Consider the following 26,062-nt stretch of genomic DNA (forward strand, 5'->3'; position numbering starts at 1 on the left):
CTCACACCACATTGTTTTTTAGGTTTTTTTTTATCGGCATTCATGCAGGTTTGGTGTGTGTCTGTGGAGATAAGGGCTCTCTGGTCGCCCTGATAGTATTTGTTCCCTTGAGGCCCCGCGCCTGATGAGGATAAGAACGCCAGCGTCGTCCAGAGTCAGATCTCTAGCCAGTTTGAACCGATCCGGCGTTTCGGCAGCCAGGACCTGGTTTCTAATAAAGATCCGCTGGTGTTTGACGGGGAGCAGGACATCATCAGATGTGTGATAAAGCTTTGATGGCTGAGGAGCGCCGTTGTTTCCTCCCTCCGTGCGAGCCTGACTCTCTGCTGGCACACATCGCCGCCCGGATGCACCCTCAGAGAACGAGCCCACCTTTCTTTTCTCCGTCTTCCCCTCCGCCTTCCCTCTCACTTCTTCATCTGATCCATCGGGTTAGATCTTTATCGCTTTTCTGCGAAACCTGTGAGGGGGGGGGGATCTTGAGGGTCTCGGTGGGATCAATTTAAAAGGGAAGTGCATGTCTCTCCTCCTCTCCTCGGCCCTCTCGGCTGATTGGGTCCGTTCGCCAGGAACTCGCAGGCTTTTGATCTCAACCACCCCCATCACCGCCTCCACCCCTGTTCAAAGTTTTTTTTTGTTTTTTTTGTTGGAGCTCGGCTGTTAGAGGGAAAAAAAATCTGTTCCACTTTCTGAGAAAACCTGGGCCCCCATCCTCTTTTCACCTGTGAGAAAGCGTTTTATAAACCCACTGGGTGGTACTAACAACCTATGGCAAGATTGACTTCTCTTTGAAGATGTGGGAGCGATCCATCTCTCCAGGTACAGGTAGGCTGAGGAGGACCTGCGCTCCTCGGGCAGCTCTCTTGAACAACCACTGGGAAGTTGCTGGGAGCAGCAATCTATTATTCACTGTGAGGAACGGCCGTCTCTGTTACAAAGGGAAGAAAAGTACAAGGTGGGCCCTGCGAGCGCTCCCATGCTGGGCTGCATTGAAGTTGTTCCTCTCCTTGTTCAACCTAACAGTGACCCCGTAGCCAAGGGGGTAACTTCAACTGCAAAAACATCCAGGTTTGCCGGTCCAATTTTCTTAGACTGCTCTTGCATCAATTCCTTTCATAGCAACCTAGATCGCATCTTGTAGGGTTTTAAACTATCTTACCGAGGTAGTGAAGTCTATATAATTAGATATTCAGCTTCTGCTTTATTTAAAGACCTGGTCAAATTAGTTCTATAATGAAAATGATTTATGATGAACTGTGATCTAGGGTATTACGTAGGTCAAAATGGTTGAGCTTAGAGCTAATGGCTATGTTTATGTTTACAAGCTTTCCCAAATGATATAAATGTATTTTGTCACAAGAAATAAGTCAATCATCCCCTTTATATGGACATCAGCAGAGGGAATAAAACAGTTTAACGGGACTACAGTATCTTTTTTTCATGTAAACTAGCAGTTATGCAATCACATGCTATTGTGACTTAATTTTAATCGATCAAATAACTTTCGGACGGTCTTATATTATCATGTTAACACACACCCAGCTGGCTGTGTGTTAAAACAACATGAATTAGGCTCAAACTGTGGTCGGTTAACTCTGCACACATATGGAATAAATTCCATTTTTATCAACGACAATCATTCAACTCCAAGTTATCCTTTAAGTTAAACCTGTAAACTGTCCATCCATTCATTTTCTGGGGCGCTGGTGCCTATCTCCAGCTGTCTACTGGTGAGCGGTGGGGTCCAGGTCACCAGTCCATCACAGGGCAACAGAGAGACAAACCGGGCATACAACCATTGACACTCACACCTAAGAGAATTTAAAGAAGCCTGTTAATCTAACAGTCATGTTTTTGGACTGTGGGAAGAAGCCGGAGTACCCGGAGAGAACCCACACATGCACAGGGAGAACATGCAAACTCCATGCAGAAAGGCCGGAGCTACCCACTGCGCCACTGAGCAACTCCACCACCTCTAAACTAGTTTAAACTCAACTAATTATCTACTATGTACGCAAAGAAGAAGAGAGGAAAAAGGTTGACAACCATAATCAATAAAACGATGTGATGATGTCACACTTCGTCATGGATTTATCTTCGAGAACCAAAGTTTATATTGAGCTTGGAAAGAGATAAAATTAGCTTTCTAAACCAATTTATAGCATTTAAAATATACTGAGACCATTTCACAATACAAATCCTAGAAGGTACATAAAACATTGTTTGGTCAAATAATTCATAAATTCATAAATATTTATTATATAATTGATTCCCTTTGGGATTTATTCTGAGGGAAAATTGTAGTAGTCATTGGAAATTTTCCAACTTTCCTTGATGGGTTCTTGGTTGGTCCCTTAAGATTCCTTTTTAAACGTCAATCATTGCACTAAAATATTCTTTCTGTCATGATTTGTGGACATTAAGATCTAAAGAGAAGCATCATCTCCTGGTCGGACCCTGTAATTCAGCGAAAGTGTGGAGTCAGAGTAAAAACATGCAAGAGCCACTGCAGTGGCTGGAAGTGGGCGGCCATTCAGCTGGCATTTGACTGGGAAGGGCCATTTTGAATGGCTGCTACTGTAAATAAGCTCAGGGACCTTTTAAGTGAGGTCTCTTTATAAGACAATAGAGCTAATTGCTAAGCAGACATGAGGGGACATGTTTTAAAGGAATCTTTGGTCATATTTTAGCAATCAAATGTAATAAGCATATCAGGAAACATTTGGACCCTTCTTGAAATAAAGTTTCTTAACTTTATAAACTTAAGCTCACATTATGAGAAGTACTGATCGAGATGAAAATGCATCATGTGAAACAGCGTTCAAGGGCACGATCATCATGTCAATCAGGGGTTGACGTTAAGGATTTTTACCACTTGCCATTCGGGCAAGTGACTTTCACATTTCATTTGCCCAGAATCAATTTTTACTTGCCCAGTATATTGTTTGATAAATATAGTTCCTAATATTCATTTTTGTATATATATATCAATGAAACATGTTTGTTTTTTAAATGTTTTTTTGTAATTAAGTAAGTTTCCAGGTTCCTGGTGTGTATATGCATGCGTCAGATAATGAACTCAAGCCTACATTACCGTGTTAACATGCTTTTCAATCCTTTGGTGGGTGAAATGGGTGGAGGGTAAAATAGGTGGTGGGTGTGTTACTGTACTTACATTTCTTTGCCTTGTTGTTGTTTTTAAGCCTGCTAAGTCGAAAGAAATGTGTCTGATTCGCGCCAATTCCCGGACAAAAATCACGCCATCTGGCGGAAAATCACGCGGCTTTTTTAAATCACGCGAGAATGTGTACAAAACAACAAAAATGGCGCCGGCAACGCTTCTGGGTCATTTTCATCGAATGTCGGTGATTTTAAAGTGATTTTGAGTGATACATGCAATGAAATTTGTACTCTCCCAACAATAAAAACTACTTGCCCCGGGAGATCTGGCGATGGTTAACATCGAGCCCTGCCAATGTCTTCCCTGATCTCCACCAATTACTGGGGAGATAATTCTGAATTTTGCGGTGTATTAAGAGCGGTCGGGACTACTCCAGTCGTATATCATAGAAATCAACATGTCTGATTGTCTTGGTCCAATATTATAGGACTGAGGACAGAGTTAGCAACTTTGCATAACAACATCCTTGACTCTCATTCTCTCTTCATTAAATAAGTTTGTGAGCCATCCTGCTCTGTTTTGATCTGCTCAAGGACATTTTGCTAACCCAGACAGTAACTCTGACAGCATGTCGGAGCGACATACCCTGTCTTTTAATTAGGGGTGTAAATAATAATCGTTTTGTATCGATGCATCGATCCAACAGCTGACGATCCGATGCATCGATACGTCCGCAAGAGAATCGATTCATGTTTTTTTTTTTTTTTCCTCTGGTCAGTTTTTATCCATTTGCTCCTGGGCGTAATTCTCCCTCCCGCGCTGCGGTGGCGCTAAACCTATTTTGCCCTCCTACCTCTCTTCCTGGTTATACTCTTACAGCAGTGTGTTGCAGTGAGCTTCACACAGACATTTTTAAATTATGCTCAGTATTGAAGCGGGGTCTGCGCTACACGCTGTGGGTCTAGATACGGCCGAGGCGGCGAGGAAGTGGGGGCGAGTTTAGTCCGACGACGGAGGGACTTGAGGGCCAAAAAGAGCGGGGATCCAGGTGGAAAAAGGGTCCCAGCGTTCTCGCGCAGCTCGCTCTTCTAGCGGGTCAAACTTCACGAGTTGTTTTCCGCAATTTCGGTCATAAAAACAAAACAAGCCGGCCTCCTGTCTGCAGCACTGTCTGCGGTCAGCTACAATTTGGGGGAGGTGCAGCGGAGCGTCTGTGGAGGGGGGGGGACGTCTGGAGCCGAGGTATTGCATTGCACTCATTGCACTGATTTTCTGCAGTATTTTTTGATGCAACTTTTCTACTTCTGTTATTTGCTGTTGTTTCTAAAAAAAAAATGCATAACGATATAACAGCTTTCATTGATTTATTTCAAACTTGATACTTTGTTTAGCCTATAAGGTGTAAAAAAAAAAATAAAAAAATTATCGATTAATCGAATCGTATCGTGGTGTATTCTCGAGTATCAGAAATAATCGAATCGTTGGGTCAGGAAATCGATACTGAATCGAATCGCCATGACGGATGTGATTTACACCCCTACTTTTAATGATAGTTTAACATATCTGTTCAAAAAAAAGATGAATGTAATATTCAAAGCATTCATTTCAATTGGAGTAACTTAATGGGTTCCTACTTTCTTATATAGTAAATATTTTTGATAACATGTAAGAAAACAGTTTTTTTTGTTTATTTATTCAGTATTTAATACAGCTAGCACATTCTTCATATTCTCCAAAAATAACGGTGCAGTATTTATTTATTTTTTTATGTAGTACCCTTGATGTAATAGAAATATCCTCTCTATACAAGAGATTTTTTTTGTTTTTTTCTCCAAGTGTCTGCTGATCGGTTAATCGTTAGACGATTGCTAAGTTCAATCAACTTTAGATTAAGTAATTCATCTTCACCTTTAGCTTAGCTCTGCTTGGGAATTAAAAGAGTTCTTCTATTTTGACATTAATAATGTTATCCTACAACTACTGTTTGGCCTTTCAAGTAAAGTGCAGCAAACCCAAGCAAGAGAGCAACTTTCACCAAATAATCCAACTTTTTAATGCTACTAGAAGACTCTATTAGCTCACTTTAGCTTTTGGCCCTTGGATGATGGACGTTTCCTTAATATTTAAATCTTTTCTGATAAAGGTTTGTTTTCAGAAGTCTGGTTAAAGCAGCAGAAAGTCTCCATCCGTGTTTGGATTGGTCGGGTCTATCACCCTCCTGCCCTTCGTCCTCCCCCTCTTCTGTCTCCTGCCAGGTCAGCAGAGGTCACCCCCAAGTTTTTCTTGTCCTACCTCACTGACCTCTCATGCCTTTTGGTGGGGGGGGGACTCCTGTCAAGAGCCAGGATTAAAATTCCAGGTAAATTTAGCCAAACCAACGCTTTGGTTTCTCCTGCCTGTGTTTTTCCTGCTCCTTTAATCACTCGCTGAAAGAACCGACAGAAGAGCCTAGAAGTTCCTGGCTGCTCAGCTTCTAGCATCGACTGCCGTTCAGAAAAGCCCCCTGACTTTCCAGGCCTTTTGGGTCCCTCGCTGATTACATCATCCGCTGTGCTTGTGCACTAATTGAGGTTTAATGCTAGAGTAGAGTAAGCAGGGCTGTAATTTTCCTACCCGGGCCTGGAATAGAGACAAGAGCTTTTCATGTGGTCTAGGCTAATTTAGACTGCAGAGCTGCAACTGTAGAACACCTCATACTTTAGACCCTGATCGTCTGCCAGAAAATAAAAAGAAATATGGAAACTCAGCCTGTTTAGAAGGTAATGGTAAGGACTCGGCATTAACAACACTTATAAGACAGCAAAATTGACTTGAGGTGGAGATTTGGGATGGATGAAGAAAGTTTAACAGTTCGAAGAGTTAAAAATAGAGTGAATCGCAGTGTTTGGTTGCTATAAGAACATGGGCGGTTCTAGACAGGGGCCAACGGGGGCCAGTGCCCCTGTAGATCCTGTTATGGCCCCTGCACTGAAGACATAAAACTAGCTTAGGATCCAGGTTTTTCATCCGCTAAAATGTTTTTTTTTAAACAAATTTTAAAAATTACAATAATTTTTACAGCTGAATTTATCAGTTTTTCTTTATTTATAATTCTGATTTTATAGAAAATTGCAATTTCAACCTGAATTAAGTCAAAAATACACTAAATTCCTAAATTATGTAGTAATGTACACTCACCGGCCACTTTATTAGGTACCCCATGCTAGTAACGGGTTGGACCCCCTTTTGCCTTCAGAACTGCCTCAATTCTTGGTGGCATAGATTCAACAAGGTGCTGGAAGCATTCCTCAGGGAGTTTGGTCCATATTGACATGATGGCATCACACAGTTGCCGCAGATTTGTCGGCTGCACATCCATGATGCGAATCTCCCGTTCCACCACATCCCAAAGATGCTCTATTGGATTGAGATCTGGTGACTGTGGAGGCCATTTGAGTACAGTGAACTCATTATCATGTTCAAGAAACCAGTCTGAGATGATTTCAGCTTTATGACATGGCGCATTATCCTGCTGAAAGTAGCCATCAGAAGTTGGGTACATTGTGGTCATAAAGGGACGGACATGGTCAGCAACAATACTCAGGTAGGCTGTGGTGTTGCAACGATGCTCAATTGGTACCAAGGGGCCCAAAGAGTGCCAAGAAAATATTCCCCACACCATGACACCACCACCACCAGCCTGAACCGTTGATACAAGGCAGGATGGATCCATGCTTTCATGTTGTAGACGGCAAATTCTGACCCTACCATCCGAATGTCGCAGCAGAAATCGAGACTCATCAGACCAGGCAATGTTTTTCCAATCTTCTATTGTCCAATTTCGATGAGCTTGTGCAAATTGTAGCCTCAGTTTCCTGTTCTTAGCTGAAAGGAGTGGCACCCGGTGTGGTCTTCTGCTGCTGTAGCCCATCTGCCTCAAAGTTCGACGTACTGTGCGTTCAGAGATGCTCTTCTGCCCACCTTGGTTGTAACGGGTGGTTATTTGAGTCACTGTTGCCCTTCTATCAGCTCCAACCAGTCTGGCCATTCTCCTCTGACCTCTGGCATCAACAAGGCATTTCCGCCCACCGAACTGCTGCTCGCTGGATGTTTTTTCTTTTTCGGACCATTCTCTGTAAACCCTAGAGATGGTTGTGCGTGAAAATCCCAGTAGATCAGCACTTTCTGAAATACTCAGACCAGCCCTTCTGGCACCAATAATCATGCCACGTTCAAAGTCACTCAAATCACCTTTCTTCCCCATACTGATGCTCGCTTTGAACTGCAGGAAATTGTCTTGACCATGTCTACATGCCTAAATGCACTGAGTTGCCGCCATGTGATTGGCTGCTTAGAAATTAAGTGTTAACGAGCAGTTGGACAGGTGTACCTAATAAAGTGGCCGGTGAGTGTATGTTCACCTAATAAGACATAGAATTTTAATTAAACTAAATTGAATAGAAATGTGACTTCATTTGAATCCCTGCCCTGTTTTTTTTATTTCATGTTGTTCTGGGCCCCCATGAAAACACACTGGCCCCCTGGTACATTTGTTCTAGAACCGCCACTGTATAAGAACAAACCTTTTAATTACAGTAAAAAAAAGAATATTTTCAGAATGAATTAAAAATTAATTTGGACTGTTTGTACAGGGAAACATTTAGACTATTTCACTTTGAACTGCAAGACAAACACTAAAATCCACAAGCAAACTTTACGATTAGACCTCTACCTGCCCCTTATACTGTATGCTATATCAGAGCCTTAGTCAACATCAGGTTTGTTTGATATGGAAAGCCTTAATCATGTTTAATCACAGACATAAATCAGTTGTGACTAACTGCAAAGGGGAGGGGACACCATCAAAGGATATTGGCCTAAATTATGGCTCCAAATTTAGGCTAATATTTTGTTTAAAATGAAAAAATCAAGCTGGAAAATGGGCTGAATCAATCCAAATCAGACTTTTTATATTCTAACAGAAAGGCTAGACACCAATAAGCTATAGTCAGACATAGAGCAGTCAACCAGATATCAGAATATAAGCAATTTGATTTACATGAGCAGCAAATGTTCTTGTTTATCAGCTCTGAAAGGTGCAAAGCGTGATTTTCTGTAATTTTTTTTTAGAAAGTTTAGCACATGTGTGCCCTCAAACACACGCGAATCGTGTTGCTTTTTTAACATTGTCCTGTCTGGCAATGTGGCAATAAGAATAATTGTCTTGATGCCAAAAAGAGCCCAAAAGATTTTACTTTCACAAGTGGAGCAGTATAGCGATTGTCATACTGCTTCACTTGTTTCATGCATATAAATTGCTTTATTATCATTATGCAGGGAGTTTTACAGTTTATATGGACACTGCAATGTAAATAGAGCAGAAAAACAGAAGAAGAAAAGGAAAAAAGAGAAGAAGAAAAAAAGAGAAAAGATGTACCAGTCGGGGCCTAGCTGGTCCCTGCCTGGGCCAGAGTCTGTTAACCTGAATGGAGACGGTAGAGACTGGTAATGAATCCTGTCAGGGTTGACATGACCGCCTCCCACTCAGCAGCTGAACCCAGCAGCCAGGCAGAGACAGCAGGGCCCTCTCTGGAGCTACCTCCTCTATACTTTCCTCTAAAATTCTTACTCCAGGCTAGTTAATTGTTCAAGATAAACCTTTTGTCCTAAAAGTACAAAAGATTTCCTTTATCTATGATGCCTGTGAATACGGACAGGCTTGTACTTATTGCTGTATTTGTTCAGCTAAGTTAGAATGATGCTGTTTTACAGGTTAAGCCTTTTTTAAGGGCAGTTTAGGTGAGATTTATGGAGTAATTTTTGTTCCATTATTGTTGTAAGCATAAGTTTGGTAAATGGAGGTTTGGGAAAACGCACTTTGCAAATTGAATAAAAAAATAAATGAAAAATTAAATACATAAAAAACTTTGAAAACTCTTTAATTCAAAAAATTAAAGAAATTTTATTTTCAAATAGTATTTTTTAATTTTTTGTTCGGATCAGGACCCAACCTGATTTAAAACATTTATAAATCACCTCATGTTGTCTGATGACAGCATCCTCCATCTCCATCCCGCCGTCTGCGCAAAGCAGCACCTACAGCCTCGCGACCCCGCTTGGAAAAAGCGTGATGGAAAATGGATGGATGGATTTTTTGCTTGTAACTATAATGGAACAAAAATCACTCCATATAGGCGAAATTTGTTAATCCTGCTGTAATAACTTGTATACTATTTTTTTTCCCTTGCTGTCAACAGAATTTCTCCTAAACTGCTGCGTTGTTCTGCCTTTAACCAGAAGGCTCATATTTTTTTGAGTAATTTCCACTTTTGCTCCCATCATGCTTTGTTATTATCAACATGTTTAATGCGGATGACTTGCTGTTTTCTCATTTGAATTAGCAGATCAGGATTATTTAAAAAAGGCGCACTGTAATCATCCTGCATCACATGGCCTCAACTTACATTTCTCAATAATTTATCCAGACAACTAGAATCCTTGTTTCATGAATATGCACTAAAAAAAATCCTCTCCTGTGGTGTTTCTCTTTATGTTTCTGCGTATCCAGAGTGCGTTCATGTGGGCGAATATACAGCTGTGTGTGTAGCTCTTTTCCGCCTGAAACAAAGGAGGTGTCAGGACGAATTAGCCCCCCCCCCCCAAACCAAAACTGAATGCCAAGAAAGCTTAGGGATGCACCACAGGTTCTGCTGAGTCGCGCATGAGCCGCCGTGTCTGCCTCTCCGTCTCTGCTCCCCCTCCTTTGCCCACCTCCCCCTGAGTTGCTCTAACAAGGTTGTTGGAAGAGGATAAGGCGTGTTAAATGAATAATTTACACAGAAGAGCGCTCCTTATTTATTTAATACGGCTGAATGTGAGTGAGTGGGCAGCGTGCGTCCCCAACTGCAGAGACTCTGTTGGCTAAACGAGCTCTCGCTCGGCTTAATGGAGGCCAAAGCGACAGGCGTTTAGTGCGACTAAGGAGCCGCAACAAGAGTTTGTTCTGAGCATTTCTGAGTGTTTTCACTCTTAAAACAGGCCGTGCAGAGCTGGGATGGTGCTTAACACCACTTTATTGCTTCTCGCTGTTCTTGGGGTCAATACGTTATAAATTTAAAGGGCTCAGGTCAGATTAGGGCCTTCAACCAACATGAAAATATGAAATAGTCTGATTTTACGCATCATGCTTTTTTTGTGGCACTAGTGAGGCGCTAAAACAGTCAAGGTTATAATCCTGGGAAAAAAAGGAAGGTAAATAATTTTACATTTCAAGGTTTTACTCATTCTAAACACGTGTTCAATGGTTTTACGCCGGTTTGAGTTAAGAGTAGTAATTAACTTGCTCCCTGGTGGGGAAGTCCCGAGGCGCAACGGCTTTTTAGGGGACATAACTTCCTCATTTTAACATCAATAAGCATCATTTGATGAAGATAAATGCTACAGCATCATTCATTCTATTCATGTAATTTGAAAAAAGATAGGGATGCACGATATTAGTCGATATCCGATATGCCGATATTTTAAAACTCATGTAGCCGATAACCGATATCGATACCGATGTTAAAGCTGGACAAAAATAAGTAGTCATTGAAAATAGCAGTTTTGTTATCCATTTCTGACACTTTGAAAAATAATATACTCAAATATATTTTCATATGCTGATATCAAATTGATTTTTAAAAACGCGGTATCGATCTATTTTACTTTCAAAATCTTGTGAAATTTCATCGTTTTGTTACAAACTCTCGTGATATTTTGCAAATTCTTGTGAGATTTTGTTAGTAAAATAGATCGATACCGCGTCAATATATCAACATATAAAAATATGGCAACATTTGGTGAATTTTCGGGGGATTTCGTAGCATAACGATGACATATAGCAATATTTCATTAGTAAAAGAGATTGATATGGTGTTTTTAAATGGCAATATATCAGCATATGAAGATATTGGGATATTTTAATGTATCAATATTTTTTCCCTCGTCTTTAGAAGTTTTTAAGTCTGTAAAAAAGAAGTTTTTGAGTAAGAAGAAGTAGTAGTTTTTTTTTTTTTTTTTTGTCTTTAGAAACTCAGAAGCTGATCAAATATCGGGTTAAATATCGGAGGGGTGGCCGATGTCCGATATTCAGTTTTAAGGCCGATACCGATAGGGGGCCAATTATATCCTGCATCCCTAATTAATACCGTAATTTTCGGACTATTAGCCGCACCTGAATATAAGCGACCACATTTAACCGTTTTAGTTTTTTTCCCCAATTGGAGTTATTTTAATTTTGATTAGATTATCATGATTTACTCCTTTGGGAATATTTGCTAATTTATCAGATTTTGGTCGTGGGCAAGACGCTGTCTGGATGGAGTGATCAGAAATCAGAAATTCATCATCAGAAATGTGATGATGATGTATCAGAAACAGCTTAACAAATAAAGCATCTTTTACATAATTGAACACCATGATCATTCCTCACATTACCTACTGTTTGTCTTCCTGGTCTCAGGCCAACGAAACAAACACTCAAACCTCTGAGATCGCTTTATAATCTGGCTTTGAAGACAATCTATGAAACCCCCCCTTCCGTTACAACCATTGTGACATTCTGAGGAAATACAAAACCCTCAGTATTGATCATTTAATCTGTTCCACAAGTTTAAAACAAAGCCTGACTGACTAACCCTAACCCTTTGTTCTGATTAAACAACTCGAATATCTTACTCCATGACTCAGCGAAATTATACCATCACAAAAGATCTTCTAGCTTTGCACAAACAGTTTTTCTTTTAAGAACATCAGACGGTGGAATCGTCTCCCAGAGAGTCTGAAACCGGCTGTAGAGAGAAAACTGTTCTCCTCCAATCTGAAGAGCTTGATTCCTGCTCGCCAACTGTGTCAGCATCTACGGAAGAGGATTAGGGCCTCTGAAAAAAAAATTAACTGATTTTTAAATTTAATTTTAGTTTAACATGGGGAAAAAAGTCAGAATTTTGACTTTAATCTAAAAATTCTGACTTTAATCTCAGAATTCAGACTTTTTTATTGTCAGAATTCAGTCAGAATTCTGAGAAAAAAGTCAGAATTCTGAGATTAAAGTCTGAATTTTGAGATTAAAGTCAGAATTCTGAGAAAAAAGTCAGAATTCTGAGATTAAAGTCAGAATTTTGAGATTAAAGTCAGAATTCTGAGAAAAAAGTCGGAATTCTGACTTTTTTTATTGTCAGAATTCAGTCAGAATTCTGAGATTAAAGTCAGAATTTTAAGATTAAAGTCAGAATTTTGAGATTAAAGTCAAAATTCTGAGAAAAAAGTCAGAATTCTGAGATTAAAGTCAGAATTCTGAGATTAAAGTCAGAATTCTGAGAAAAAAGTCAGAATTTTGAGATTAAAGTCAGAATTCTGAGATTAAAGTCTGAATTTTGAGATTAAAGTCAGAATTCTGAGAAAAAAGTCAGAATTCTGAGATTAAAGTCAGAATTTTGAGATTAAAGTCCGAATTCTGAGAAAAAAGTCGGAATTCTGACTTTTTTTATTGTCAGAATTCAGTCAGAATTCTGAGATTAAAGTCTGAATTTTGAGATTAAAGTCAGAATTCTGAGAAAAAAGTCAGAATTCTGAGATTAAAGTCAGAATTTTGGAGTTAAAGTACGAATTCTGAGAAAAAAGTCGGAATTCTGACTTTTTTTATTGTCAGAATTCAGTCAGAATTCTGAGATTAAAGTCAGAATTTTAAGATTAAAGTCAGAATTTTGAGATTAAAGTCAGAATTCTGAGAAAAAAGTCAGAATTCTGAGATTAAAGTCAGAATTCTGAGATTAAAGTCAGAATTCTGACTTTTTTTATTGTCAGAATTCAGTCAGAATTTTGAGATTAAAGTCAGAATTCTGAGAAAAAAGTCAGAATTCTGAGATTAAAGTCAGAATTTTGAGATTAAAGTCAGAATTCTGAGATTAAAGTCAGAATTCTGAGATTAAAGTCAGAATTCTGACTTTTTTTATTGTCAGAATTCAGTCAGAATTCTGAGATTAAAGTCAGAATTCTGAGATTAAAGTCAGAATTCTGAGATTAAAGTCAGAATTCTGAGAAAAAAGTCAGAATTTTGAGATTAATGTCAGAATTCTTAGAAAAAAGTCAGAATTCTGAGATTAAAGTCAGAATTCTGACTTTTTTTATTGTCAGAATTCAGTCAGAATTTTGAGATTAAAGTCAGAATTCTGAGATTAAAGTCAGAATTCTGAGATTAAAGTCAGAATTCTGAGAAAAAAGTCAGAATTCTGAGATTAAAGTCAGAATTTTGAGATTAAAGTCAGAATTCTGAGAAAAAAGTCGGAATTCTGACTTTTTTTATTGTCAGAATTCAGTCAGAATTCTGAGATTAAAGTCAGAATTTTAAGATTAAAGTCAGAATTTTGAGATTAAAGTCAAAATTCTGAGAAAAAAGTCAGAATTCTGAGATTAAAGTCAGAATTTTGAGATTAAAGTCAGAATTCTGAGAAAAAAGTCAGAATTTTGAGATTAAAGTCAGAATTCTGAGATTAAAGTCAGAATTTTGAGATTAAAGTCCGAATTCTGAGAAAAAAGTCGGAATTCTGACTTTTTTTATTGTCAGAATTCAGTCAGAATTCTGAGATTAAAGTCTGAATTTTGAGATTAAAGTCAGAATTCTGAGAAAAAAGTCAGAATTCTGAGATTAAAGTCAGAATTTTGGAGTTAAAGTACGAATTCTGAGAAAAAAGTCGGAATTCTGACTTTTTTTATTGTCAGAATTCAGTCAGAATTCTGAGATTAAAGTCAGAATTTTAAGATTAAAGTCAGAATTTTGAGATTAAAGTCAGAATTCTGAGAAAAAAGTCAGAATTCTGAGATTAAAGTCAGAATTCTGAGATTAAAGTCAGAATTCTGACTTTTTTTATTGTCAGAATTCAGTCAGAATTTTGAGATTAAAGTCAGAATTCTGAGAAAAAAGTCAGAATTCTGAGATTAAAGTCAGAATTTTGAGATTAAAGTCAGAATTCTGAGAAAAAAGTAAGAATTCTGACTTTTTTTATTGTCAGAATTCAGTCAGAATTCTGAGATTAAAGTCAGAATTCTGAGATTAAAGTCAGAATTCTGAGATTAAAGTCAGAATTCTGAGATTAAAGTCAGAATTCTGAGAAAAAAGTCAGAATTTTGAGATTAATGTCAGAATTCTTAGAAAAAAGTCAGAATTCTGAGATTAAAGTCAGAATTCTGACTTTTTTTATTGTCAGAATTCAGTCAGAATTTTGAGATTAAAGTCAGAATTCTGAGATTAAAGTCAGAATTCTGAGATTAAAGTCAGAATTCTGAGAAAAAAGTCAGAATTTTGAGATTAAAGTCAGAATTCTTAGAAAAAAGTCAGAATTCTGAGATTAAAGTCAGAATTCTGAGATTAAAGTCAGAATTCTGAGATTAAAGTCAGAATTCTGAGATTAAAGTCAGAATTCCGAGATTAAAGTCAGAATTCTGAGAAAAAAGTCAGAATTCTGAGATTAAAGTCAGAATTCTGAGATTAAAGTCAGAAATCTGAGATTAAAGTCAGAATTCTGAGATTAAAGTCAGAATTTTGAGATTAAAGTCAGAATTCTGAGATTAAAGTCAGAATTCTGAGAAAAAAGTCAGAATTTTGAGATTAAAGTCAGAATTCTTAGAAAAAAGTCAGAATTCTGAGATTAAAGTCAGAATTCTGACTTTTTTTATTGTCAGAATTCAGTCAGAATTTTGAGATTAAAGTCAGAATTCTGAGATTAAAGTCAGAATTCTGAGATTAAAGTCAGAATTCTGAGAAAAAAGTCAGAATTTTGAGATTAAAGTCAGAATTCTTAGAAAAAAGTCAGAATTCTGAGATTAAAGTCAGAATTCTGAGATTAAAGTCAGAATTCTGAGATTAAAGTCAGAATTCTGAGATTAAAGTCAGAATTCCGAGATTAAAGTCAGAATTCTGAGAAAAAAGTCAGAATTCTGAGATTAAAGTCAGAAATCTGAGATTAAAGTCAGAATTCTGAGATTAAAGTCAGAATTCTGAGATTAAAGTCAGAATTCTGAGATTAAAGTCAGAATTCTGAGAAAAAAGTCAGAATTTTGAGATTAAAGTCAGAATTCTTAGAAAAAAGTCAGAATTCTGAGATTAAAGTCAGAATTCTGAGATTAAAGTCAGAATTCTGAGATTAAAGTCAGAATTCTGAGATTAAAGTCAGAATTCCGAGATTAAAGTCAGAATTCTGAGAAAAAAGTCAGAATTCTGAGATTAAAGTCAGAATTCTGAGATTAAAGTCAGAAATCTGAGATTAAAGTCAGAATTCTGAGATTAAAGTCAGAATTTTGAGATTAAAGTCAGAATTCTGAGATTAAAGTCAGAATTCTTAGAAAAAAGTCAGAATTCTGAGATTAAAGTCAGAATTCTGACTTTTTTTATTGTCAGAATTCAGTCAGAATTTTAAGATTAAAGTCAGAATTTTGAGATTAAAGTCAGAATTCTGAGAAAAAAGTCAGAATTCTGAGAAAAAAGTCAGAATTCTGAGATTAAAGTCAGAATTTTGAGATTAAAGTCAGAATTTTGAGATTAAAGTCAGAATTTTGAGATTAAAGTCAGAATTCTGAGATTAAAGTCAGAATTCTGAGATTAAAGTCAGAATTCCGAGATAAGTCAGAATTCCGAGATAAGTCAGAATTTTGAGATTAAAGTCAGAATTCTGAGATTAAAGTCAGAATTCTGAGAAAAAAGTCAGAATTTTGAGATTAAAGTCAGAATTCTTAGAAAAAAGTCAGAATTCTGAGATTAAAGTCAGAATTCTGACTTTTTTTATTGTCAGAATTCAGTCAGAATTTTGAGATAAAAGTCAGAATTTTGAGATTAAAGTCAGAATTCCGAGATTAAAGTCAGAATTCCGAGATTAAAGTCAGAATTCTGAGATTAAAGTCAGAATTCCGAGATAAGTCAGAATTCCGAGATTAAAGTCAGAAATGTAATTTTTCCCCCATGGTAAACTGAAATAAAATAAAAAATTAGTTAACTTTTTTTTTTTTTTTTTCAGTGGCCCTAATCCATTTCCTTAAGCATCAGTAAAGATGATCTGTAAACCGTTTTACCACTGACTGTACTTATATTTATATCTAAATGATATCTTAGTATTTCAGAATAAAACTAGTTTGTTTTGTAATGTTTTTTAAAATGTGTTTACCTGCCTTGGGACTATGGATGGAAACTAGCAATAGCTAACTCTGTTACATGACATTGTTCCTTTTAGGCAAGACACATTTATTTGTATAGCACAATTCAATACAAAGACATTGCAAAGTGCTTTACATGATTAAAATAAAGGAAAATAAAACGGAATCAAAGCAAAAACAAAAAGATTAAGATTAATGCATTTTGTACACCGTTCTTGTTTAAAAAAAAAAACTAATGAACTAAACTAAAAGAAGCATGATTGTGAATGCATTCATGAATCGGCAAACAAAGTTATTAGCAAATACAAAAAAAAAAAACTGTAAATGTCGGCCAGAAATATCGTCTGACCGATACATCGGTCTATTTCTAGTCTGAGCCGACAGTTTTACCACTGATCTTATTTATCGCACTTTAAGAAAGAAGAAATCTCTTTGTAAGGAACTAATATGTATCTGCTTGTTTATTTTATAATTGTTTTTTTATATATATTCCACAGGGGGAGTGTGGTGAGTGGGGGACAGGACCACTGCCAGGGCCCCACCCAGAAACAGGAGGGCCAGGGGAGCTGCTGTGGAAGGAGGAGTCTTTCAGCTGGTAAATGCTTCCAATACATCTGTTACTGATGCTAGTTATATACCATCCTCTATGCTGTACATTTAATTTTAAAGGTCATATGAAAAACAAGGTAGTTTTTTTTTTTTTTAACTTATCATAAAGTTTATATTTGTGCTGCAGAAACAATGTAAAAAGATAAGTGAGATATCAAGATTTTCTTTTGGTGTTAAAGAAAAGACGTCTTCCTCCTGCTGACGGCAGCAGCCCTCCGTCAGCAGGAGCCATCCTTCCTCCATGGTTTCTGAACGCGTTTCCCCAGAGAATAAAGTCCCACAGCTCACATTGACCTCATTATAAAAATAGCTCCTCTATCCAGCAATCCTAGTTTCCCTTTTCTACCCAGCCGTAGACACTGAACTGATCCGTCCTGCTCTCTTGTCTCTCTATCAGTGTTTGCATTGGACTTAACGTGAGATTTAAGCTTATGCAAGTGCTTATAATAGTAAAAAAAAAAATCTTTCCCCTAACCCTGCCATGCCCGGTCTGGCCCTAATCTGTGATGCCTTTTAATCAGCAATACCTCTGTGCTGCTTTTCTGATCCCTTTGCCTCCCAACATGCCCTTTCTTTTCTTAAAAAAGGAAGCTGCTTTCCTCTTTTATAGCATGTCTGTTTAATTTAACAGCAGCATCGCTGATCAGTGATGTTCACGACCGACTTCGGTCCTTTCAGACCTTATTTGCAGTATCAAAGCAGATGCTTTATTATGAGATTCAGCAAAGAATAAGAAACGCTGATGATGAGGAGTTTAGTTGGTCAGAAATCGTGTTAAAATTGTCTCAAATAGCCAGCTGCTAATGTTGAGTTCGTTAGGGTTAGGCGATTAGATGAACAAAATCTGAGCTTTTTTGATCTGGATAGAGAAGCACCCGCCCACTGGAATACATTGGACGAGCAGTATGGAGGAATGTTTCTGTCAAAATTATTCAATCAAAAAAATTTGAACTTCAAAACTTTTTGCACTTCAAAAAATTTTTCATTCAAATTAAACAATTTGGACTTCAACATTTTTTTTCACTTAAAAAAACAAAAAAAACAAAATAAAAAAAATAAAAAATAAAAAATTTATTTATGGGGTAATTTTTTATTTTTTTGCATTTACACATTTTTTTTTTTTTTTTTGATTGAAACAACTTTTGGGGAATTGAGTGATTAAGACGCAAATGTCCTACCCATGTCTCTGAGCAAGACCCTTAAAGGAATAGTACACCCAAAACATGATTAGCCTTCATTTTCTACTCACCCCCCATGCTGAACAACACTCTGGAGTACTTTTTTGATATCTCAAATGCATCTGGAGATCTGGGAGGCGTCTTGCTGTCTGCTGACATTCAAATAATGGAGGTCTATGGCGCCCGAGGCAGAAAGGTCCATAAAAGTCCACAAAAAAACGTGTCAATATTCCTCCATACTGCTCGTCCAATGTATTCCGAGTGTCCTGAGTGGGTAGCATCCAGAATTTACTCGAAACGAAGTCATTTAGAATGTTTTTAGAGCATAAACAGTAGTGTATAGGATTTCCTAAAAGCGCGTTCACGAGTCTACGGAAACCGTGGCAGACCAAACCAGATGAAAGTGCGCATTCAGCTAGGCAAAGAACTCATGCTCTTCCTCAACACTGAAGTCCTCAGACGTTTTTCTTTCGTTGCTTCTTTCTTTGCACAGGTAAACAGCACATTTCTTCTTCTACGCTTGCATTATCGGCGGAGCAGACGCTGAATGCGCACTTTCATCTGGTTTGGTCTGCCGCGGTTTCCGTAGACTCGTGAACGCGCTTTTAGGAAATCCTATACACTATTGTTTATGCTCTAAAAACATTCTAAATGACTTCGTTTCGAGTAAATTCTGGATGCTACCCACTCAGGACACTTGGAATACATTGGACGAGCAGTATGCAGGAATATTGACACGTTTTTTGTGGACTTTTATGGACCTCTCTGTCTCGGGCACCAAAGACCTCCATTATTTGAATGTCAGCAGACAGCAAGAAGCCTCCCAGATCTCCAGATGCATTTGAGATATCAAAAAAGTACTCCAGAGTGTTGTTCAGCATGGGGGTGAGTAGAAAATGAAGGCTAATCATGTTTTGGGTGTACTATTCCTTTAACCTCACACTGCTCCCCGGGTGCCACACAATGTAAGATACTTTTTAAACTTGGTTTTACTAAAGCTAATACTGTGTTTTGTCGCTTGATTCATGAGCAGCGCTAAAAGCGTAATCATCTCTTCTCTGTTGGATCATAATTAAATATTTGTGTCCAGAAATGCCTAAAGGATTTTAAAAATGGAAACCGTTAAACACAGCCATGATGGGTCGCACCTCCGGCTTCCAGGATTAGTAAGGTGCTACCTGTGTAGACCCTTGGGACACGCCCCCTCACCTCCGACTCATCACCTCCCCTCCCCACCTTTGCTGTTTATCCATCTCTGGGCCCTTTGTGTCCCTGAACCTGCTCTAATTAGCATCCCACACAACTCTGTTTATTTACTCAGGTACCTTCAGACGTGGAGGGAGGTGAGAATGAAAGAGTCGGGGAGAAGGGAGAGGAGGTAAAAGCTGGAAGGAGAGAGGGCTGGGAACAGGAAGAGAGGGAGAGACGATGCGGAGAATCAAAGAGCTGTGAGACTCCCTCATTCCGGATGAAGGTTGTAATGATGGTTAGAAAGACATGACGCTCGGAGTCGAGAAAGTTGAGAGATGGAGAAGTTTTCCGCCTCTCTATGCCTCCCTTCTGCCTTTTGCCAGCGTTTCATCTGAGATGCAGAGCGCCTAAAATTAGCAAGTTGGCAGCTTCCTTCCTCTCTTCCTTTCAGGGCTCCCATTAACGATCTCCCATTACATCCAGAACACTTTGAGGTGGGACCGATTGAACAGTTGTTTCAGTGCAAAACCAACCTCAGTTTTTATGGATACTACAGAAAACTGAACTTTTTTTGTATTATTTGTTATCACAAGTGGCCATTTGCCAGGAAATGGATGAGAAAATGAAAAAAAAAAAAAATCCACTGGACTTTGTTTCCAAGTTTGAAGACGTTTCACTTCGGATCCAGGAAGCTTTTTCAATTCAAAATGTCAGGAATAGCGTTGAGTTCGAGGTTTGATACAGTAGCCGACCAAAGCCTGGTTTTGGTTTTGAAAAACCAGGCTTTGGTTTGGAACAGACGAAGGGGTCCACCCGTTTGGAATGGGGGTCATTTGGCTTCTTTTGTTAGACTGCAATGCCTCGTACCGTCTAAGTATCACTTGTCATCTCTGGCACTTGGATGGGTATGGGGCATTGCAGTCCAACAATTGAATTGAAAAGCTTCCTGGATGGGACTCCGCCAGATGGATTTGCTCCGCATATCCATCTGGAAACCTTCCGTTGAAGTAATTTTGGGAAGGGGCGAAAATACTGGTTAGCTGATTGGCCTATGTTGGTGATAGACGGGCCAAATAAACCAATCAGATCAACGAAGCATATGACGTACTAACAGCGCGACGACGAAGAGGAGCCAATTGATAGATCAAACTCTTGCCGAAACCAGTTGGGAGAAGAGCAAAAACATCTTTTCCTCTGAGAAAAGCCTCCAGAGCAGTGTTTTGCTCTTCTTTCAGTGAAGAAATACTCTGTAATTCCGATAAAACTTGCTCAATAGCTACGCTAACGCTAGTTTCATCGGCTGAAGCCGCCATGTTCTTTAGACCGAACTGTCGCGCTTCTCGTTGCGTCACACCTCAACCCGCCTCAAAGCCAACGCTGATTGGACGTTCGTTTGGTGAACGGCTCCAAATTTTCTTCAACAGAGAGTCTCCAGACTGATCTGCGAGTGAAACCTTGAAAGCTCACGAGATCAGGATGGTCTCACGAGGCTAAAGCGAAACGTCTTCAAACTTGGAAACAAAGTCCAGTGGATTGTTTTAAAATTTTTTGCAATGACTATGACCTGGATGACTGAGAACCTTCACCAGCAAAAAGGTAGAGTCTTAGCGTTTGTCCCAATTCAGGTGCTTCATCCTGCATTTGTTGACTGATTACGTCATAGCGCTGCTCTAAAGAATGTCCCAATCCTTCTAAGACTCCTGCTAATGCATTCTTTATTTGATTTTCCTTCTGAACCTACCATTTCCTATGATTCACTGCAGGTTAAGGTCAAGCTCAGGCAGCAGTGATGGAAAACCATGGCAAAAAAATGTGAATAAAAGTTGAAAAATTAAACACTCTAGGGCAGAAAATTAAACTTTCAAGATGTTTTAAGATGAGAGTATAGGTTTGTTGAACTCTCATATGTACTGGCTTTATTAAGATCCCACTTAATTTACGAGCGGATCTGCTCACCCTGCCTAGTCGGAGTCTCTCTATATGTAGTCACAGAAACCGAGGGGATCTGCTCACCCTGCCTAGTCGGAGCCTCTCTATATGTAGTCACAGAAACCGAGGGGATCTGCTCACCCTGCCTAGTCAGAGTCTCTCTATATGTAGTCACAGAAACCGAGCGGATCTGCTCACCCTGCCTAGTCGGAGCCTCTCTATATGTAGTCACAGAAACCGAGGGGATCTGCTCACCCTGCCTAGTCGGAGCCTCTCTATATGTAGTCACAGAAACCGAGGGGATCTGCTCACCCTGCCAAGTCGGAGCCTCTCTATATGTAGTCACAGAAACCGAGAGGGTGTGCTCACCCTGCCTAGTCAGAGTCTCTCTATACAGGTGCTGGTCATAAAATTAGAATATCATGAAAAAGTAGATTGATTTCAGTAATTCCATTTAAAGAGTGAAACTTGTATATTATATTCATACATTACATACAAACTCATATATTTCAGATGTTTATTTTGTTTAATTTTGATGATTACAAATGACAACAAATGAAAATCTCAAATTCATCATATCAGAAAATTAGAATATTACTGAAGACCAATAAAAACAAAGGATTTACAGAAATGTTGGCCAACTGAAAAGTATGAACATGAAAAGTATGAGCATGTACAGCACTCAGTATTTAGTTGGGCCTCCTTTGGCCTGTATTACTGCAGCAATGCGGCGTGGCATGGAGTCGATCAGTCTGTGGCACTGCTCAGGTGTTATGATAGCCCAGGTTGCTCTAATAGTGGCTTTTAGCTCTTCTGAATTGTTGGGTCTGGTGTATTGCATCTTCTTCTTCACAATACCCCATAGATTTTCTATGGGGTTAAGGTCAGGAGAGTTTGCTGGCCAATTAAGAACAGGGATACCATGGTCCTTCAACCAGGTACTGGTAGCTTTGGCACTGTGTGCAGGTGCCAAGTCCTGTTGGAAAATGAAATCTGCATCTCCAAAAAGTTGGTCAGCTGCAGGAAGCATGAAGTGCTCTAAAACTTCCTGGTATGTGGCTGCGTTGACCCTGGACCTCAGAAAACACAATGGACCAACACCAGCAGATGACATGGCACCCCAAACCATCACTGACTGTGGAAACTTTACACTGGACTTCAAGCAACGTGGATGAAGTGCCTCTCTTCTTTTCCTCCAGACTCTGGGACCTTGATTTCCAAAGGAAATGCAAAATTTACTTTCATCAGAGAACATGACTTTGGACCACTCACCAGCAGTCCAGTCCTGTTTCTCTTTAGCCCAGGCAAGACGCTTCTGACGCTGTCTGTGGTTCAAGAGTGGCTTGACACAAGGAATGCGACAGCAGAAACCCATGTCTTTCATACGTCTGTGTGTGGTGGTTCTTGAAGCACTCACTCCAGCTGCAGTCCACTCTTTGTGAATCTCCCCCACATTTTTGAATGGGTTTTGTTTCACAATCCTCTCCAGGGTGCGGTTATCTCTCTTGCTTGTACACTTTTTTCGACCACATCTTTTCCTTCCCTTCGCCTCTCTATTAATGTGCTTGGACACTGAGCTCTGTGAACAGCCAGCCTCTTTAGCGATGACCTTTTGTGTCTTGCCCTCCTTGTGCAAGGTGTCGATGGTCGTCTTTTGGACAACTGTCAAGTCAGCAGTCTTCCCCATGATTGTGTAGCCTATAGAACTAGACTGAAAGACCATTTAAAGGCTTTTGCAGGTGGTTTGAGTTAATTAGCTGATTAGAGTGTGGCACCAGGGGCCATCAATTTTGAACCTTTTCACAATATTCTAATTTTCTGATATGATGAATTTGAGATTTTCATTTGTTGTCATTTGTAATCATCAAAATTAAACAAAATAAACATCTGAAATATATGAGTTTGTATGTAATGTATGAATATAATATACAAGTTTCACTTTTTAAATGGAATTACTGAAATCAATCTACTTTTTCATGATATTCTAATTTTATGACCAGCACCTGTATGTAGTCACAGAAACCGAGGGGATCTGCTCACCCTGCCTAGTCAGAGTCTCTCTATATGTAGTCACAGAAACCGAGGGGATCTGCTCACCCTGCCTAGTCGGAGCCTCTCTATATGTAGTCACAGAAACCGAGGGGATCTGCTCACCCTGCCAAGTCGGAGCCTCTCTATATGTAGTCACAGAAACCGAGAGGGTCTGCTCACCCTGCCTAGTCAGAGTCTCTCTATATGTAGTCACAGAAACCGAGCGGGTCTGCTCACCCTGCCTAGTCGGAGCCTCTCTATATGTAGTCACAGAAACCGAGCGGGTCTGCTCACCCTGCCTAGTCGGAGCCTCTCTATATGTAGTCACAGAAACCGAGGGGATCTGCTCACCCTGCCAAGTCGGAGCCTCTCTATATGTAGTCACAGAAACCGAGGGGATCTGCTCACCCTGCCTAGTCAGAGTCTCTCTATATGTAGTCACAGAAACCGAGCGGGTCTGCTCACCCTGCCTAGTCGGAGCCTCTCTATATGAAGTCACAGAAACCGAGCGGGTCTGCTCACCCTGCCTAGTCGGAGCCTCTCTATATGTAGTCACAGAAACAGAGCGGGTCTGCTCACCCTGCCTAGTCGGAGCCTCTCTATATCTATTCACAGAAACAGAGTGGATCCGCTCACCCTGCCTAGTCGGAGCCTCTCTATATGTAGTCACAGAAACCGAGAGGGTCTGCTCACCCTGCCTAGTCGGAGCCTCTCTATATGTAGTCACAGAAACAGAGCGGGTCTGCTCACCCTGCCTAGTCGGAGCCTCTCTATATCTAGTCACAGAAACAGAGTGGATCCGCTCACCCTGCCTAGTCGGAGCCTCTCTATATGTAGTCACAGAAACCGAGAGGGTCTGCTCACCCTGCCTAGTCGGACCCTCTCTATATGTAGTCACAGAAACAGAGTGGATCCGCTCACCCTGCCTAGTCGGAGCCTCTCTATATGTGGTCAGTGTGACATGGAAAAAAGTCGGATCGGAGATTTAAAAAGTCGCACCAACCGGTTGATTCAGGCCTTAAGACTCCTCGCTCCCGACACTGAAATCGTACAATTCGACCTCTCAACACTCCTCTATCCTGTTTCCAATAGACCTGACAGTCAAACCAGCTTTGGTGTGAGCACATCATTATGGTTTTGTGTGGGGATCATAACCCTCCTGAAAATTATACACTTGAGTAAATAACTCATAACTTAATGAGGATGTTAGCAAGAGCAGATCTACATGATTTTACATCCTGCAGGCCCAGCTTTAATCAGGCTGATTAATTGATTGGTTTGGGCGGCTTTTTCTCCCCCTTTAAAAATCACATTATTTGGAAACTGTCTTTAGTATATTTAAAAGCTTTTTTTTCCCTTCAGCTCTATCCTGTAATAATAAAATAAATATTACATATAATTAGAGACCAGGCTATTTCCATGGTGTCAGCCAGATGTTATGCTTTTTTCCTCTGCCTGTAGGGATGGGAATCGAAAACCGGTTCCTGTTCAGAACCGGTTCCGTATTTTCCGATTCCATGGCATCGTTTGGCAGCTCGCTGAACGATTCTTTTTTCGATTCCCGCAGCACCAGAGCCTAGAGCGCCGGCTCTGGGGAGCACGACTTACGTCACGTTTTTTACGTACGTTACGTAAGTTACGCAAGTTACGCAAGTTACGCAATTTGGAAATAACTATTCGAGGAGGAAGACAGCGAGCTGCGGTCACTTTTTGAATCAAAGCCCCGTCTTTCCTTAGCCCAGAGGGTAGATCAGGAAATCCAGCTCTATAAAAGCTTGCCCTCCATCCCCTGCAGGGATAGCGCCACACATTCTGGTGGTGGAACAAGCAAGATACGCTGCCCTTGCTATCTGGACTGGCTGAAAACTACCTCTGTGTGCAGGCTTCCTGCACCCCATCTGAGAGGGTGTTCTCCACGGCTGGAGACACCATAAGCCCTGAAAGATCCCGTATCCTTCCAGAAAAAGCAGATATGCTCATCTTTCTGCAAAAGAACTGTTAATTTTCCCTACTACTGTTTTATAATTAGTATTTTTTGTTATTTAAAATAGGTTATTATCCCATCATTTGTTATTAGACATTGTTGGTTATTAAGTTTGTTCTTGTATTCATTTTTCATTTAAACACAGATGTTACTCCAGTTTCACATTTCCTGTGGACATCTTGATCTTGTTGAGTTTGTAAGATTGTGCAATAGTTAAGTAAACAAAGTTGATTCTGATAATCAAACTGTTTGTTCTCCTTTTTCCCCCAAATTGGAATCGAAAAAAGAATCGATAAAGAATCGAATCGTTTCATAGAATCGAAAAGGGAATCGGAATCGTGAAAATCTTTTCAATTCCCAACCCTATCTGCCTGGCAGAAATTTCTTCAAGAAATGTCCAAACTGCATTTATAGGTGAAAGTAAATTGAAGGAAAAATCTTTAAAAACAAAGATAAAACCGTTAAAGTTGAACAGATTATTTTCCATACAAGTCATGTTAAAAAGGTGAGGCTTTGTTTTTTGGATTAAAGCAGGCAGGTAACAGAATAGTCCTGCTCTAAATCCTTGTTTCCTGTTTTGTCTAACGCTTTAGTTTTTAACTTATCTCCTTCCGGATTTGAAACAACATCCTATCCAACCTCAAATCAGATTTTTTTTTGTTCCCTCTTTGCTATCAGCTTGTCGTCATTTCCTGAGTCTTTCCTGTTGCACGGAGGAAAAGATGGCAACTTGCAATGAGTTGGTCTGCAGAAGAATAAAGTCATGGAAGCCCTCATCTTTCTCTCTGTCCATCCACACATCCACTTCCTGAGGTCTGATCCGTTTATCTTCTTGGAATTTCCTCTCCCTTTACTATT

At 39.4% G+C, this 26,062-nt stretch overlaps 1 protein-coding gene across 4 annotated transcripts in view; it reads left to right on the forward strand.

Moving 5' to 3' along the window:
- The window catches only part of znf438 (zinc finger protein 438), a 70,926-nt gene that overhangs the window by 25,282 nt on the left and 19,582 nt on the right, over window positions 1-26,062 (forward strand). For 3 of the 4 annotated variants that reach the window (XM_038272381.1, XM_038272380.1, XM_038272379.1), the window contains exon 2: window positions 16,780-16,877. The gene's annotated coding sequence lies outside the window, so the exon portion shown is untranslated. Of the gene's footprint in view, window positions 1-16,779; window positions 16,878-19,390; window positions 19,413-26,062 lie in introns of all 4 variants that reach the window. The other variant, XM_038272382.1, reaches the window with a different exon arrangement.

The sequence above is a fragment of the Cyprinodon tularosa genome, unplaced genomic scaffold (genome assembly GCF_016077235.1).
Source record: "Cyprinodon tularosa strain WSP-4 unplaced genomic scaffold, ASM1607723v1 ctg827, whole genome shotgun sequence".
NCBI classification, from domain to species: Eukaryota; Metazoa; Chordata; class Actinopteri; order Cyprinodontiformes; family Cyprinodontidae; genus Cyprinodon; species Cyprinodon tularosa.